General features: G+C 49.9%; 1 long non-coding RNA gene across 3 annotated transcripts in view; it reads left to right on the top strand.

Annotated features, from left to right (window-relative positions):
- Nucleotides 1-36: 36 nt before the first annotated feature.
- Nucleotides 37-18,306, top strand: part of LOC111531167 — a 24,235-nt gene continuing 5,965 nt past the window's right edge. Inside the window, exons 1-3 of one of the 3 annotated variants that reach the window (XR_003309888.2) lie at nt 37-3,102; nt 12,329-12,504; nt 13,685-13,836. This is a non-coding gene — a long non-coding RNA (uncharacterized LOC111531167). The other 2 variants (XR_003309889.1, XR_003309887.2) reach the window with 2 other exon arrangements.

Raw genomic sequence — 18,306 nt, 5'->3', positions numbered from 1 at the left:
TTGTGATCCGCCTGCCTCGGCCTCCGAAAGTGCTGGGATTACAGGCGTGAGCCACCGTGCCTGGCCGAGTCTGTACTCTTAATCACTATGTTGCTCTCCACAAAAAAATAAGGCTGATTTTTATTTTTCTGTGCATTTCTTCTTACTGTCCCCTTCCTTGGCTTGTGATGCTATTTCTTTACCAATTCTTGCTCACCCTATTCATTCTGAGAAGCCCAGGCTAGAGTTCTCTTCTCAGACTATGGATATCCACATCAAGCTAGCTTCTCACAATTGGCCCCTCAGTTTATATTTTCCTAAACTTTACTTGTAGACATGTTAAAATCACCAGATTTATAATTAGTGATCTACACTGTAATAACAGACCTATTTGTCTGTCTTATTTCTACCATAGACATGGAACAGGGAGGTCAGAAACAGACCTATATGTATCTGGACACCTGATTTATGATGAAAAGGGCACTGCTGGGCAGTGGGGAATGGATGGTTATTTTAATAAACGGTGCTGGTTCAACTGGATATCCACAGGAAAGAAATGAATCTTGATCATATACAAAAATAAATTCCAGAGCGATTATCAATCTAAATGTTAAAATTAAAACAAAACAAAACTTCATCTACAAGATAACATAGAATATCTTTATAACTTTAGGGTATCTTTATAACTTTGGGGTAGCCATACATTTCTTAAGACACAGAAAGCACTAACTCTAAGGGAAAAGATTGATAAGTTGGATGTCATTAAAATGAGGAACTTCTGATCATCAAATGACATCAATAAAAGAGAGTGAAGGCAATCAGAGAGGAGAAGATATACTCAGTACCTATACCTGGCAAGTGGATTCATATCCAGAATATATAAATAATTCCAACAAATCTATCAGTAAAAGAATCTCTTCCCCCAACTAGACAGAAAAATGTTCCATACTTAACAATTGTGAGTTGTATGCAGTTTTCTTCTCCCAGTGCCAGGTTCTAACCAATATGTCCTGGATCACTGGCACAGCCTGGTGGCTGGCCTTGGGAACTGACTGATCTGGTGGCTCTTGGCATTCTTTTGTGTATGTACTGTGGGCCCTTCCTTTCCCATGTGCTTCTTCACTTGCTATTGGTTTGGCCACAAGAGGCTCCTGTCTCATGAATGCCTGTGTCTCTTCCTCTTTTCCTTTGGCTTGTTAACTTTTGATCAGCTATTTCAAGAATATTTCTCTCTGGCTTCTTCCTCCTGCCCTTCCTTTTCAATTTCCCTTTTTGTACCTTCTTGTTTAGCCTAAAAACTTCTGGTTGTAAAAACCATCCTAAAATATCTCCCAAGTCTTTGGGGGAGTAGGCTTGTTCTCTGGGGCTCCACAGGCAGAGTGGAGACCTGAAGGCTAGTATTTCCCTGCAGAGAGATTTCATCTGAGTTGTGTTCTACTTGTCTGAGCCCTCCAAAGGTGTGGTGGGAGTTACTGAATCAAGTGGGGGCTAGACCATGACTTGGTCACGGTGGTGTTTGTGGAGGGTACTGTGCCTTGGATGGGCAGCTGGATTATGATAGGCCCTTCCAATCTTATCACCAAAGCCCTGGATGGACCTTTTGTGGATGTCCAGAGAAGCGCTCTCAACTGGGAGACAGAGCCAGTATATCAGCATGACTTTTCTGCCTGGCTGGCAGGTCAGGATGCACACATATTATTAGTACTTCAGTTAAATCACATATACTTGGAAGTCATTTTGATACACCTCTCTACCTGCAGCCCTCAGGGTAGGGCTAGTTGACAGCCATTTACCAGAAGGTTTAAATTTTCCTTATTTTCCTCTATGCTTATTATTTTCCTCAAATGGCAGATGTGTGAGGTAAAGTTTTCCTCTTTGGGTATGTTCTTTATTTTATTTAATTCCTCACTCTGGCAATGCTTGCTCTTTTTTTTCATTGCAAATGTATTGTATTTTAGACACATTTACAACCAGGAGAACAAACTGGAAGCTCTGTAGGTATGTTCTGACCGTTAAAATATCTTGACAGTGTTAAAAAAAAAAAAAAAAAAAAATCAGGAGTTTAACATAAAGCTAGTTTTCTACCTTGCCCTGAAAACCTGGATGATCTGGACTCTTTGGGTCTCTGTTCCCAGATGGTCCCCAGTAAGCAGAGCCGGGAGGGTGGCCCATCGGGAGTGGCGGGGTCCTTCCAATGGGCACATCTGCCCCCACCCCCCCTCCCCCCGCCCAGGCCACTGCACTCCTTCGTTACCTGCCTGGCCCCTGAAGACACTGGAGTTGATGACTTCCTGGAGTGGATAAAATGGGCTTTTGTGAGCTAGCCTGAGAACCAAGCAGTATGTTTGATATTATTTCATTGCAAAAGTGGATCTTAGCTTTTAAAGTAAGCAGATGTTTTAAACATCAGCAATGCAAATTTGGGAATACTTAGTCTCAGCTGGAATGTGTGTGTTCTCCATGATGGCCTCTGTCTGATGCTTTTCCTGTACTGCATATTGGCTTAGCACTTAGTAGGTACTTAATAAATGATTTACCTCAGGGGGTAGCCAAGTGCCTGTTGTTCGCCACCTCCCAGGGAGTGAACAGAAATGCCATCTTGCTGTGGACTGGGCCTGTCAGTTCCGCCTGAGACCGGATCGCTGCAGATTTATCTAGAACATCCACTCTAGCTCTAGATAACAGAAATTGGAATGTGTCCTCTGCACAGCTTCCCTGTCTGGAGAGCGAGGTAAAGACCGAGACCCCGTCAAGTCGGACCTAAAGAGGAAACAGGACAGGGAGGCCAACATGAAGCCGGCATGAAGACTGCTTTTCCGGCTGTTGCCTGCTGAACTGGAGTTTGTGGCCGGTACACAGTGCTTGCATTCCACACCCTGAACAAGGGCGGGTCAAAGTTCAGCTCATTCCGTTTAAAGAAAAAAATTCTTTGTCTTTGACATTTCGAAGTTTTGACCCAGATCAGTCAGAGGCCACGGAATGCTCACGAAGTCTGGAGAGTTTGTTTAGTTCCTGAGCCCGGTAGCTGCCGAGGAGCCAAAGAGAGCCGGTGACCTGTTGGGCTTGAGCTGAAGCCTTGCCTTTTCAAGTTTACGCTGGCCCGGCCTCCCCAGGCCTCCAAGGGTGAGTAGAAGGAGCCAGCACCTTTTCTTCACTCTGAAGTTATCTTTACCCCCTGAAATCAAACACTGCATGCAGCACCCTGTAAAATTGCTTCCTTGTAGGCTCGAGCGTGCTTGCTAAGTAAACATCCTCCCATGTTTTTGGAACTGAATTCATTTCTACTTCCTGGTCATCCCATTCGGGCTTTTCTGTTCTCGGTGCCTCATAGAATCAGGTTAATAGAAGAAAGACCTAGAATTGGGCAGAGGTACCTAAAATGACTGTTTTAATCCTGCCTCCTCATATAACTGGCTGTTTTCCACTGTACTCAAGGTTCCCTCTTTTGGCTTAAAGCCCCCCTCCCTCTGTCTCTGTACAGGAAAAGCCTCTTCCTTCTTTCTTGCCTATTAAATTCTCCACTCCTTAAAACCACTCCACGTATGTCCATGTCATTTTATTCAAACCGGAGCAAAACCAAAAACCCTAGTGTTCTTCCAGTCATCAAAGCTGTATCAAGGGGGTCATGGGAAGGAAAAGATTTAGAGGGAAAATGAAACGAAACAAAGCCTTGCTGAATGTAGTGTTGTCATAGTTTTTTGCGAGTCATAGTTGGTCCATGCCGCACCCCTGAGATGGGGACTTATCTTTGCAAGGACTCAGCTTAGTTTTGCTGCGGTCATAGACTACAGTCGGCCTCTCTACAAATTCTGTGGCTTTGTAGGTTCCTCCTCTGACCCTGCCTCGCTTTCACTTCGTCTCTCATGACTTATTTGCCTCTTCTCTCACTTCCACCCACCCGTAACATCCCCATCGCCATGGCAGTGAGCAGCCACGTCACTCACCAAGTTCATGGGGTGATGGGCCAGCTCTGTACCAAGCCTACTTCCCTCTAGTTCTCCCTCCTGAAGGAGGAGGCTCCCTGGCAGAGCTCAGAGCCCTTTGTTTATTTGATCCTGGGCTCTTGGATAAATCAGGAATGTCCTGACATGAACTTAGGCATGTTTTTCTTCCATGGAGAAGGAAACTACGGCAAATGGGATTTAAGTAACCAGAGGGCCATTCTGGGGGACTTGCTTTAGTGTCATCAAGGCCACCTTCCTTTGGTCGTCAGACCAGTAGGTAACTTCTTTATTGGCATGCTCAACCTTGGATCCCAGAAGGTGTGAATTTGAAGCACTTTTCCCCCTGCTGGGAGCCTGGCACAGATACTCTGGTCTTCTTTTAAAATTGTGTAGTGCCATGCTTGTCTTCCAAGTGGTCCTTCTTTCTGCCAGATGAAACTTTGGCCCAGAGTAGTTGCTTGAAGAAGGCTGCCTGGGAAGCAGATATGAGATAAGGTGGCTGTCTGGCCTCGCATTCTCATTCATCTTCCTGGAAGTGGCAAGGTTCTTGATGTCATAGACTTCATGAGTCACCTGACCCAGGACCTGAATATATCACTCACTTCTGGTCAAGTCTAGGCTCATATGATACAACTGGTTGTCAGGAACCTTTCTGCATTCTTTGGATGTAGCAGTATGGGAACCTGACACTCCCTTGGTCTGTCTGGATATGTAGAGTCTAATGGCTTAGTATCTCAGTTGTTCTTGGAAGCATTTTTGGATCTGGGGGGAGGGGCAGGAAAATGTTCGGGGCTCTTTGCTTGCCGCAGTGGAGACCTGTGAGTATCCAAAAACAACCCCACTCGATCTCTAGAGCATTGGTGGACCACCCTTCCCTGGAAGTTTCCAGGAGTGTGGACATCCATGCATGAACATTGTGGAGGGATTGGGGGTCAGCCAGTGGATGCTGATCTTGCTTGACTACCCATGCTGGAGAGGAGAACCCAGTCATTGGCCACTTCAGGTCCAGGCTTGGCTGTTGCTCTGTTTTGCTGTTTTTCATGTTGTCCGATCTTCTTGGGAACAAATGACTCAGCAACCTGAATCTCTAAGACTTTATGGCCTAAGTACCTTTTGAAAAGTAACTGGACGTATCTACCTAGGCCCTAAAATTTTGAGCCCAGGAAGGATGGAGATCCAGACTGGTTTTACTCTGGATTCTTCAGGCTGCAGATCAATTTGGTTTTTCAAATTCCTGCCCTGATAGAAGGATCTCATTTGTGGGGTAGGCAGGCAATGTTTTAATTACGCTTTTTGTCCTTAAGAAATTCCAGGGAGGAAAAAGTCCTGGTTTGTGGCCAAAAAGGCAAAAAACAACAGAAATCAGCTATGACTGTAATCCTGGACTCGTCTGTGGCACAAAGAGTTAATGGGACAGTGGTCAGGGTGAGGAACATTTTTTCTCAGGGCTGGAGAAGCCCATATGGCTCAAGAAAAGATTTTGCAACATTTAGTACGGGGCAGCCCTGTGTGGGCGCTGGGGGCTGCCACTCAAAGAGTTAAGCTAGTCTTATGCCTGGGAAGGCCTCAGGGAAGGAGTGAGCCTGCAAGGACAGGGACCTCTATGCCCCAGAGCAGTGAGGTGCAGAAGGGGTGGGGTGGGAGGGGGTGAGCTGAAAAGTGTGGCCAAGGAAGCAAAGTGTAGGCCCAACTTTTTTTGCCTTGTTTGACCAGCCTTGGCACTGCCCTCCGGCTCTCCAGGGGAAAAGCTGCAGTTCTGCTCTTGCAACACAAGGAGCAGACTGGAGAATTTAGATCTGCGTCACAGAGCTCAGAGAGAGAGAGAGAGAGGGAGAGAGTGAGAGAGCGAGTGAGCAAGCAAGCTCCGTCGATAGGTCTGCTAGCAACAGCCGTGCTGCAGCAGAGAGAGAGAGAGAAATCAAGAAACAAGTCATAGCAACACCGGGCACCAGGTTCTGCCAGCTCACTTGCTGAGCGTTCAGAGATCTGTCGGGGCCAGAGGCCTCTGGGTAGCCTAGGCTAGGAGATGACATGCAAGGTGGCACGGGCGGTTCCCGCGGGCAGGAGGTGGGGTGGTGGTGGGGGGCAGGGGTGGGAGCAAGAGGTTGTGGGGCGACAGTGGAAGGTTTGATGGGACCAAATTCTGGAACATTCGGGACTGCGGCACCTTACGGCGGGACCGAGATTTGGGTCTGCGCAGGCGACGATGGGTGGTCCGACGGGCTACAGGACTTGATGGCGTAACCCCCTTCTTCCCCCACGTATGTATTTGCTGGGATCAGGGGCGCTGTCTCTGTGTATGTGGGTGCTCTGTCTTTCTCACCTTCTTTCTCGATTTTTGCTATTTATTTCTCCTGAGGGAGGGTTTCTTCCCACTTTAATTTCTTTTCCCTAGTGTCAGCTGCTCAAGCCTGACCAGGGTAGAGCAGAGAGGAGTGAACCATCCCCTGCTTCCCACCTGACCTCCCAGCCTTTACCCTATTTCCTTCTAGTGGACAGACAGACTGGTTCTCCAAGTTGTTTGGGTGTCAGCGTCCATCTGTCTGTCCGTGCAGGTCTTGTGTGGAAGGTAGGAGAGTGAGAAGTGCCAAAAGGAAGACAGAGGGACAGTTTTTTCCCAGGGGTTGTCTTATTGGAAGGTCTGGCCCTGGGAATCTGAGGGTGGTGGGGAGCTGAGTGGCCAAGGTGGGGTGTGGGCTGGGAGAAGTGGCGTAAAGCTGGTAGGTTTGTCACTGCGTAGTTGGGAAAAGTGGGGAATGGTGACGCAGTCACTGTTGCATCTGGTTAGGAGCTCTATGGGGACAGGTAGTGAGACTCCTGGGGTCTCTGTGGCCAGCTGAGAGGGGTTAAGGATGAGCTGAGAAGGGAAGCTAGCATTTAGAGATTAAATGTCATCCTTTTGGCGTTGGAAAGTTGTTTACCTTGCGCTCTCTGTGTCTCCATGTTGGCTCCCTTCCAGTTCACATGTGATGGCCTTCCCTGTACTGCTGCATCATTAACTAAGTGACTGAGCTGGCCTTCCATTGGCCAGGGGAGGGCTCTCCCTCCAGACACTTCCTCTGATTGGTGGGTGGGCCAATGGCAGGTGAAAAGCTTTTTTTGATTGGCTCAGGGCAGGGTATCAAATCTGAATTTGCATTTCACTTGCTTAAAGGGGAGCGGGGAGAAGCCCAGCAGCTTTCTAAAATCTCTTTAGGGGTGTGCGTAGGCTCCTGTGTCTGTGCCTGCTTTTGACTGCCCAGTTGAAGCCTCTTCCTATGCCTTTTAAAATTTCACGCACTATAAGGAGGAAGAGCTCAGGGCTCCCAAAACTTTTTATTTAGAGGGAAGAATCCTAGGGAGATGGGTATGCAGAGGGTTGACCAAATTGGAAGAAAATATTTATTCTGTAGTTTGATGTTGGAAAAGGGAATTTTCCAATCAGCCACACCTCGGTGTTGCGGCAAAATAATTCTTGGCTCCCCTGGAAACGCATGGGCAAGGTAGGGCAGAGCTGCTGCTGCTGATACTGCCACCACCCTGGGCTTCCTGCTGACTCTGGGCTACTCCCTGGGGACAACAGATTTGCATTGACGTCCGGGGCTGTCCAGAGGCCCTTAGGAGCCAGTTGTGAGCTGAGCCCAGTATGGGAAAGATCTGCCTTCTGGAAGCTACTACTACATGGTGCTTGGAAAGGTGAGGATGGGGGACTGACCCCAGGAAACTGCTTGGAAACTGCGTATTTGGTGGGATTTCCAGAAAAGTCAGCGGGAGACGGGAGGTTTGGAGGCCCTGGGTTAGAAAGGTTTGTCAGTCTAGGGAATGAGGAGAATCAGAATAAAACTAGGGCAGCAGGCTGTTCGCCTTTGGTTGGGGGAGGGAGGCCTCGAAAAATCAGGGTCCCGGCTCTCTAACCTGTCTTTGTCGCAGGTCTCACATTTGTGGGGAGGGGGTTTACCAAGACCTGCGCCATGCGCAGTGGCCCCCACCCGTGACTGCGCATCTGGAAGCGCAGTGCGCCCTGGGTCTCTGGCCTAGGACGAGCACCGCCCTTCTTATTACATAACTGAGGGCATGGCACGCGCCTTCTCGGCCCTTCCTTGCAACCCTACCTTCTTGCTCCCCAGGGCCCATAGAGCTGGGGAGGGTCTGAGTGGGGAGCAGTGAAGGTCTCCAATCCCTGGGAGGGCTAACTTTTGTCTAGTTACTGGCAGGAGCTAAGCTTGAGGACAAAAGTGGTGGTTTTCTAGCCTCATCTTGGGGAAGAGGCTACAGAACATCCTTCTGAGTACCCCATACCACCTATGACCCCTAGGGCCTTTCTGGTGGAGGGAGTGGCACCCTTCTTTCACTCATGTCCCGTCTGATTTTTGAGAGGATGTTTCTAAAGGAAAAGACATGATGATTATGGGGGGCTTGGTTGGGAGGTAGTTTTGACAGTTTACTCCCCTTGTCACTGGCTTCCCCTCCTTTTCCTGGGTGGGTTTATGATCTTTCTGGACTCCTCTGATGAGCTGCCATTTTGGAGCCATTTCTGCTGGTCTCCGACATGGTGGCGTTGGTTTTTCTGTCCTGCTGTGCCAGTTCCGCAGAGTGGGCGGGGGGGCGGGGGCTATGACGGAGGAGGGGAAGGGGGGGCAAAAGCACAGCAGAGGCGGGCACAGTGGTGGCTGCCGCAGTGAAGGTGGCTCCAGGGGCAGAGCCGCCCAGTCCCACCCTTGGACACAGTCCTGGGTGGGGATTCAGGTGGAAGACATCTGGGTAGGGGTTCACCACCTGGGCCTGGCTTTGCCAGAGCGTGGGTTTCCCATGTCCTCATCAGCCTGATGCTTGGAGTAGTTCGGAAAAGCCGAGTGTCTGAATGAGAGTGGAGGCAGAGGCTCAGCAGCTCATCTCAGACGTGTCAGACCCGTGGTTTGTGTTCCCCAAATAGGCTCTGTCTCCAGCAGCCTCCCTGTGGGGACAGGGAAGTGAGGTACATGGCAGCGTTGAGGATGTGTTCGGATGGTCCTGTCTGCTTACTGCTTGTCTTCTGTTTCTCCTCCATGCCCCCTGCCAATGCCATGGTTCCAGCTGTAGTCCTCTTGTGAGGCTCCCCGCTGCCCATTCCCCCTCTCCAGGCCCTTCTGCGTGCAGCGGCCATCTTGTCTTTCTTGCTCAGAAACTTAAAATGGTTTCTCATCATTCCCAGAGTAAAATTCTTTCCCTTTAGCGTGATGCTCAATGCTATCCGTAACTGGCCTTAGGTTTCCTGTACAGCCTTGCTTCTCTCAGTTTCTCTTGGTGGACCACAGGTTCCAACAAAACCAGGCAACTTCCTTTTCTTGCTTTTCCCATCTGTTTTCACCAGTGATATTTTCCATGCCTCCTCTCCTCTGCATCCACCTGTGGGAGTCTCACTTTCTCCATGGACCTCTCCTGATTTCCTTTGCAAGAAGCAGTTCTCATAACCACCCTTGCCCCTTCAGCCAAACTTCAATATAATCTGTCCCTTTTTATGGTACTTTTGTTGTGTTGTTATTCTTTGTGTATAAGTCTTATGTCACCTATCACATTGGGAGCTTCAGGAGGGAGTCTAGAGAAAGGAGAAGGAAAAAAAATACCTATTTGGTGCCTTCTGTTTGACAGATACCATGTTAGACACTTTCCCTGCAGTTACTTCATTTATTTCTTTCCATAGCCCTGTGGGGAGCATCCCATGGCTACTAAGTGGCCTGGTCATGACTAGAACCCTGGTCTTCCAAAGCCTTTACATTTTTCCTCTCTGAATTCTTGGTGTTTACAAGATGCCTGTTATGAAGTAGATCCCCAAAATTTGTCTACTTAAGGAATTTTGTAAGTCCCTAATGCTCTGATGGAGTTTGGATGGTCAGTCTTATGTCCATGGTCTGGGTCCCTTAGCTGTTCCGTGACACTGTCATTAACTTTCTCCTCTTCCTTTGCAGTCAGGTTCACTCAAGATGATGACTTTTTTCTTGTAGCTGAAATTGATGGATTAACTGACTCAGTTATCCCAGTTGCCTTCCTCGTACAAGAGGAGGGAGAGGTGGAGTGAGATATAGCATCTTCAAAGCCAGAATAAGCTCCAGAATTAGAGAGCAGGGAGCAGAGACACTGGACTTCGACAGACCTAGGTTTTCATTGTGATCCTGCTTCTTCTTAGCTGAGTGACTTCAGACAAGTCATATGATTTCTCTTAAGTTTTCATGTCCTCGTTCAGTGAGATGGAGCTACTACAACTGTTATACAGAAATGTCTAATATATTGGCAGCAGATAGGTTCCCATCCCTGCCCAGTGGTTTATCAGGGACTTAAAATGGGAGTGTAGCAGAGGGCTAGAGAAGAAATGGGGGAGACAGGAGCTCCTGTGCCCTAAGTGGTGTCACAGCAGGGGCGCGGAGGAGGTAACCTAGGCATTGCCCACCTCAAGCCTGCAAGGAGGTACTGTCCCCCACCTAGCGTAAATACCCCTTTACTTCCGCATCAGGAACATGCTGTGGCATGGAGTGGTGGAGGCTGGCGACAGCAGAGGGAGGGTCAGTGAGCTTTCCCGGGAGTCTTTTGATGCCAGTTAGTTTCCCTTCTTTCTGAATCTCAGCAGTGGCTGCCTGCTTCCTGATGCTGCTGCGTCCCATGGGAGGGGAGCTGGGCACCCTGAAGCCCCTCGTTACCGATTTGGGGGCCGCGGAGCAGAGAGTGACGACAGCCAGTGAGTCGTCAGTCGACGGCAGTGGGGACCCTGGTGACGGCTGCTTTGTTGTTTTTTTCCTCTTTGGAAGATGACTCAGTGTATCGGGAGCCGGGAGATGGAGCTCTCAGCAGAGTGGCCAGGATGTTCTGTCAACATGAAAGCTGCAAAAACAGCTCGGGGCTCTGAGCTGATCCTTAGCCGGGGGTCATTTTCAGGGAGGGCTGGACAGAGAAGGCGGCCACTGCCCGGGCATCAGGATGGGGGCAACACCAGGTAACTCAGCAGGGCTCTGGGAATCCTTGTATTTTAGAGTCTGTAAAGAAAATAATAGCTGTGTGTGTTATTAGATGAGCTTGGCAAATAGGGTCACTTTTTGAGTTCTTCCCACTAGTCCCAGATGACGGACATCCTCCTAGGGCCCAGAAAGTCCTCTGGGATTTTTCACCTTAGTTCTGTTTGTGATGGTCTTGGTGGTCATTGCCTTGAATAAAGGGCTGTTCGCTTCTTGGGGTGGGGGTAGGCCAGGCCGACGTCAGTGAATGCGGGCGCACCTGTACCCCGGGAGAAGTGGCCGTGGTAGGGCTGTGGCGTCTTAAGAGTCCTCTGCCGGGCGGCGTTTCAAGATGGCGGATCCGCATCACCGTCACTAAGCTAAAGGCCGGCTCTTGGGCAGCCTCCATCAGCCTCCCTTTTCCATATTGACCCAAATCAGAGCTTCCCTTCTCCTCTTCATTTTCTTCATTTTCTTAGGTGAAACAGTGGGCCTTGAGTTCTTGACCCTTTTAATTTTGTTTGCGTCATCATGGCGGCTGTGGGTTCTAGGTTTTTCTCGATACCGCAACCTTGCGCTATAGGCGCGTGATCCCGGCGCCCCGCCCCGCCCCGCCTTCTTGCGACGGAGAGCGAAGATGCACCTCTGCTGCCACTGAATGCCGGCCCAGCCATCCTCTCCTTTCTCTCCTCTACCACCGCAGTGGGAACGTGGGGCAGAGGGGCAAACAATTGTGTATGAGGATGAGGGACAGCCTGGCCCGCGTCCCCTCCTTCCTTTCGCTGGGTACTATTTTTCAGTCTCATGCTTTCCCACGGATGATGCTAGCAGTGACATTTGCCACTGAGCACCTCCTCTTCTCTCCAAGGACCTCCCAGGGTGACTCATTTGGGATCTCTGGTAGGAGTGGCTCCTGGGCCTTGGGAGCCAGAGCAGGGCAGGGAGATATGACCGAGGTCACATGAGAGAGTTAAGCCGGGCAGGGAATGAGAACTAGCCATCCCCACTCAGAGTGCAAAGGCAGACACAGGCCTTTCATGTCATGTTTTGCACCCAAGTAGAGAGCAGCTTAACCTAAAAAGATTGTTTATGTATATGGACGTTGGAACCTTTTGTGTCTCATTTTCTTTGTCCCAAGCTGTGTATATGATAAGAGCCTGGATTTTGGGCTTCAGGCAGCTCTGTGGTCCCTCAGGTTCGTTTTCTGAAAGAGGTGATAAAACAGGTCCTCCTTCATCAGACCCTGTAACCTCTGTCACTGGCCTTTCTCCAGGACATAGGTCCCATGTCATTTTGCCCAACATTGTCTTGCTTCTTTCATTGGCTGGTGGACAGCAGCTGAGGGTCATGATCCCAGAGCCACGTACTAACCGCAGATGGGACTCTGGTTGGGATCTGCTCAATTCATTGCCTGGTTGGCTCTCTGAGCTGAGCCCACCTGTCTTCCTTTCTCTTCTTCCTCAGAGGACTCAGGAGAGCGCAGCTTGCTCTGTGAGTGGGTGACAACCTCTTGGCGACTCAGGCTCAGCTGAGGATGGTGCCAGTGTGCCGGAGACAGCCATCATACTGCCGGATAGAGTGGCTCACTTGCATGTATTTGGAACAAAAAAAGGAGATGCCTGGCAGCCCCGCTCTCTGCAGTAAGTATTCATCTGCATTCTTTTACATTCCTTTATTTCTTCGAACATCAGAAATGGATAGATGTTTATTGAGCCCAGCCACCTGCTATGCCTTCTCCATTCTTCTCCCACACACCCCGCCCTTAGTCCTCCAGAAGAGAGGACTAGATTGATTTTCTCATGCTACTGGATAGCTGCAGAGAAGCTAGAATTTGCTGTTCAGCCCCCACACATCCCCCTCACATTTGGGAGCAGTTGATTTTCCCTAAAACAGAGCCAACCGCCTGTGTCCCTCAGTGCGGAGTGTTAATGGGCTGCCTGGAAGGACCCTGTTTGCCCTCATGGCCCCCAGCCGGGAAATGAGGCTCCCCATTGGCTGGCAGCAGGAGGATGGTCCTTGCCAGCACCTAGCATGGTTCTCTGCCAAGTTCTAGCTCCACATCTCCAGGCTGGTAGGAACCTAGACTATATATAGCATTGTGCTAAGCAATTCTTATCAGACATGTCTGCCCTCCCCTGTGGGAGTGGAGCACTTCTATCAGAGAACCAGAACCTAGAGAGCATGAGCCATCTCCAAGGGCCTTTTATTCTGGGAAGGGGTGTGTGTGTGTGTATGTGTGTGTGTGTGTGTGTGTGTGTTGTGTATCTGTGTCTGTCTGTCTGGTTCAGAGCTGCTTACTTTCCTCCTGTGTTTCAGATGCTGATAGATTGGAAGGTCATGCTAGATGAAGGTGCTGATGTGGGATGAGGGCCAGGAGGGGCTGATAACTCTCCAATGAATATTGAGCTTAGAGGGAGAGAAGCTAGGGACATGTGACATGGCTGAAGGTACAGTTGTGCCCTGCATCAAAGACCAGCCTCCGCTTTCTCTTCCTGGTTTTCTGTTTGCCATGCTTTGCCCAAGGATGTCTTTTGACCTCTCTCTCCCTTCTTTCGGACCTCTTGCATTCCCTGCCTTCCTCTACCACTTCCTCCTCTCTTTGATTTTCTTTAGGATATATGAGGGCAAACACAGTGATTGGCATCCTGCGTCTGTGTCTACTCTTCATCCTTACCCCTGTTTGGGGTTTCTGGAGATCTGGCTCCAGTTGGGCAGAGAGGGCTCAGCTGTCCTCTGGAGGAGTTTTGGTGGTGGGTGAGCATGTTGTGCTGGCTGGTTCAAGGCAGGGTGGGTTGGATATTCCCCTCTTTCCTCTCATAGGTGCTGTTGAGCCACCAATTTTTGTGGTTTTGTGACCACAAGTGCTGACTGATGTCACATGACTCCAGTCTTGTCAGTGAATCATCACCAGGCTGCTTACTGGAAACTGGATGCAGCAAGGATGTAGGATTTAACCACTCTCTGCCTCCCAGGTAAGTCCAATGTGGGCTGCTCCCTCCAGCCTTCCCCATTCTCCTTCCTTCCCATGAACACCATTTTCTTATTCCGTTGGGGAATCCTCAGACGTCTCCATTCAGAATCTCCCAAACAATTGTTCTCTTTTTTGCATTCTCCTCCTTCTGGCTTTTCTGTGAATGGGGTTAGTAACCAGCACAGGGTTGGGGGCAGGATGGGCAGCTGAAGTGGTCGGGCTGTGCGGACGTGTGGGAGATAACTGGGTAGTGTTCCTGGGTGTGGCAGTTGGCAGAGCATTTGGGCCTCCCACAGTAGCTGAATAGAAACTCTCCTTGGCTCCAGCATCCAGCAGGAGGTTCTGGGTTTAACCCCTCCGTAATCCTGGGAGCCTTCCTGGTGCCTGGGGATTATCTCCCCTGTGTAGTCTCAGTGGATAGCCTGTCTTAACTCTAGATACATTTTGCCTTGATGGGGCTTAGTCTAGGTTGGTGGTCTAGAGTTTGGACTGGGCTGAGCAGTGGGCTTTGGGACTCTCCCTAATTTTGGGGTTTCTTTGAATGAGCCACTTTCTTCTTCTAGGCCTTCATTACCTTTGCCTTAAAAACAAAAACAAAAAAAAAAAAAAAAAACCCTGGTCCAGTAAGCCATTGCAAAGCATCTCTAGGAAGTTGACAAAGAAATGCTTTTTTTCTGCCTCACTTGTTGCCGGTCACAATAATAGCAGTGGTGATTAAAAATGAAAAATGATGATGGCCTGCAGAATCGGGGAGGTCAGTGGCATCATTGATACAATTCACGAAGCAGACTCTCGGTGCCCGCACATCACTTGGAAGTCTCTCTCCTATCGAGTAAATGACTACAGCATTCTTGGCCAGTAAAGCCAGTTGAAATTGGCCAACAGCAGATTGGTCTGGGCTCTAAAGATGAAAGGAATTATGCTGGGTAATTTTCGGAAGTACCCATGGGATCCTACCTCTGGCCACACAGTGGTTGTGCCTCTCTGCTCATATGTTTTAGTGGGGATGGGGGGTTCCTCTTCCTAAGCTGCTCCCGTTGCTATCCAGGGAAGACTAGCCAATTCTGCTTCCTGTTATTTTTTCTTCTCCTCTGTCCATTTGAGATGAGTCTCTAGGTTGGCTGTGAGCAGCCTGAGGGATCCAGGGCTGTTTGGAAGAATCTGGTGTCTCTTCCTTCAAGGACCCTGACAGTTCTCAGCCCTCCAGCAGTACTGCAGTGAGGGATGGCAGGGGTTGTTGGAGTGGAGAGATACCGACTTGGGTGTAGCTGGGGAGGCTAAAAGGAGAGAGCCAAGTCCCTCAAGAAGTATTGGCTAGAGTCTGGCCAGCCCTGGCTGTAGGGCTGGAGCCAGACGTTGCTGCTGGCTGTGCTTGGGAGTCTCAGCCCTCATATTTGCAGTGCGTCCCTGGGCAAAGCTCTTCGTGACCCCCACTCCCACAAATAGCCCTGTCCTTGGTTAGGTTGGGAAAACCAGGGTGGGAAGTAAAGGGGAGGTTGGTTTTGCTCCTGGTCATGCAGTTATCTCTGTGGCCTCTGATGTTTCCAGAATTGGGATTGGTGCTTCCCTGCTGATTTTCCTATTTTTGTCCCTCATCTGGTTCTTTTCCTCCTTGCTCACCAGCCTGGGTTCTACACACATGACGTGGGGCATTGTGTGTTGCCAATGAGGATAGCAGAACAATTGGTATCCCCTGAGAGAGGGGCCGGCATATCTGGCACTTTTTTCTTGACCTTTGAATTTCTGAGGTCTTGGAGCCAGGAGGCAGCATTGGGCCTTTCCATCTGGGATCCAGCAGAGGTTAACAGAGCTGGTGGCTCTGGAGCCGAGGTGGTATGGCTTGGCTGGGAGTTGTGAGGGAGAGGCCCTGCCAGGGGCCCTGATTGGTCAGCACCTTCTCTATTCCATTGAATCCTGGTCCGGTCAGCTCTGTGAATTGTTTAATGCATATCTTGGCTCTGTCCCCCCGGCTCGAGTGTCCCTAAGGCTGCAGCCACAGCTTTAGAGAGGATCTGTACCTTGTGCTGGTCACTTTTTTGGGCATGTTATCTCCCTCTGAGATATGTAAGAGATACCACCGTTTCCCACCAGCTGGCTGTCTGTGGGAGGCCTTCATTTTGCTTTGCTTTTCTGAGACTTGGAGTGACTGTGAGGAAAGCATGGACTGAGTTTGCTTTCTTGCTGGCTCCTTCCCCAAGAGCTGCTCATGGGCTGATAAAGCCAGAGAACACCTCCAGGGCCCCATGGCCTGTGCGGAGCCCAGTACCATAGTGTCAAGCCTGTGGGGATGGAATGGGGATATGGGGGCAGATAGAGCCACATGGGAAGGTGGTTATGTGTGGTTAGATCACAGGAGCAAGTCCAGGAAGGTGTGGGAGGACAAGTCCAGTGCTCAGCCAGGGCTGCCTATCGTGGCCCAGGATGGATGTGTACATCTCCTGTGAAGGATTTGCATCTGAGTGTCTGATACTGAAGGCAGGATGGTGCCCCGATCAGGGTCTGTAATGAGGCATGAAGTTATGAGATGGGCATCAGAGTTTTTGGTCCAAGGGAAACTGACCTTTTTTAAGGACCCTCCTCTCCTTACCTGATTTCATCCTCAGAACAACCATATGACATAGGGGTCACTTCCCTTTTATAGTTAAAGAAACTGATTAAGTGACTTAACCCAAGGTTATGTATTTGGTAAGTGAGGTTATTGAGATTTAAATGCATGCACTTCTTATTCCAAAGCCTCTACGTTCTCCTTACTCTTTTGGGCCGAAGTCAGACATTTTTGTGAACTAAGATCCTCAGACGACTGATGTGAACTAGAGCGAAAAGACAGACACCCGGAGGAACTTTCCAGTCACTGGGGACAGTTGTGCCACATTCCTTTTGGGGGAGGCAGGGCAGACGCAAATGCCCTTTGGTAGCCGTGGACAGGCAGAGCTGAGTAAGGCCAGTACATGGCGTCTGCTGCTGTGTATGTAGCCTCTGCTATATGCCAGGGGCTGTGCCAGGCGATGGAGATGCAGAACTCGACAAAGTCAAGTTTCCGCTTTCCTGGGGCATACATTCTAGTGTGGAAAGACACCACTAATAATGATTTTTAAAAAGAATTCAAAAATGTACAGGATAGACATATATGGAGATTGTGTGGGGATGAAAAGGGGACCCCCACACACATAAGGAGGAGAATCCAGATGATGGTCAGAGGAATCTAGAGACTTAGGAGCTCAGCCACCTGCAGCCACATCAATTGAGCTTTCCTTCAGGGAGTTAGGACCAGCACAAACTAACCCCCTCTTTTTTCCTAGGGAAATCCATCCAGGGTCCCCATAGCTTACAGGAACTTGTCATGAGTCAGGGATCAAGGTGGGGTAGATGTCAAGCCTTTAGTCTCCAGCAGACCGGTTCTCTCCTGTCTGCCATGGTTGCCGTTGGCTTTCCGCCTCATGCCCTCCCAGGCATCAGCTGACTTCTTTTCTCAAGCTGGCCACTGTGCCCCATACTTGCCATGCAACACAGGGAAACGTGCAGGTTAGATCTTTGCCGAGCCACTGGTCAAATGTTCCTGCAGGGGGCTGGTTCTGAACTCAGCCTGTCCTGCCAGGACAAGCCGTTCCCAGAGTTAATGGTCTCGCGATAGGGAAGGGATGGGCACCAGGCGTAGAGAAGTGACCTGTGCCAGATGCTTGGTTGAGCTCTGTGTCTTGAGAGGCAGAGGCAGGTTGGTGGTGCTGGGGACAGGGCAGGCATGTGTCATGTGTTCAGCGCATGTAGCTCCAGGGCTCGGGACTTGTTTACTTGGTGGAAGAGACAGCGGACCTGCGGAGTCAGGCCATGTGATTCTTCGCTCCTTGGCTGATCATGGACAGCTGACCCATCAGACTGCACACACTGCCATCTGCTGCCAGAGGTCTGAAGTTGCACAGGGATGAAGTAGTGTAGTTGGGGGTGCTCAGGGAGGAGGAGGGTCAGGAAAGTGGGGTTTGTATTGCTCTGTGTTGAGGAGTCAGCAGACCTTGATTCTGGTCCTAGCTCTTGTTGGTAAAAACTCACTCACTTTCCTCCCTTCGGCTCCAGTTTCATTATCTGTGAAATGAGGGGATGGAACCAGAATCTCTTTGGAGGTTCCAGCTTTATCCTGGGGCCTCCCTGAATGTTCATGGAGATCTTCCTTAGCCAGTAATTCAAGATGTGGAAAACTAGGCCCAGGTTTCCACAAGAGAAGGGGAGGGATCTTGATGACCTGTCTCAAAGCAGCTGAAGAGGTACGGTCAGAATTAGGGTGGGTGGGTGGGAGGAGGTAGATTTTAAAGAACCTCCCAGAAGTGGAAGCAGAGGGCTGGAGGTTTTGCGAAGGTGTTGATGAGGATCCACTGGGTGGCAGGGGACGTGGCTACGGGCTTCTCCTGGGAGGCTTGTTGGAGATGGGGTTTTGTGGGAGCTGCTGGGGGGCTTGCTGTCCTGCTCTAGGAAAGATGCT

This window comes from Piliocolobus tephrosceles, chromosome 1, assembly GCF_002776525.5.
Source record: "Piliocolobus tephrosceles isolate RC106 chromosome 1, ASM277652v3, whole genome shotgun sequence".
Lineage (NCBI taxonomy): Eukaryota > Metazoa > Chordata > Mammalia > Primates > Cercopithecidae > Piliocolobus > Piliocolobus tephrosceles.
The sequence above is the reverse complement of the archived record's forward strand: the minus strand, read 5'-3'. Positions and strand labels throughout refer to the sequence as shown.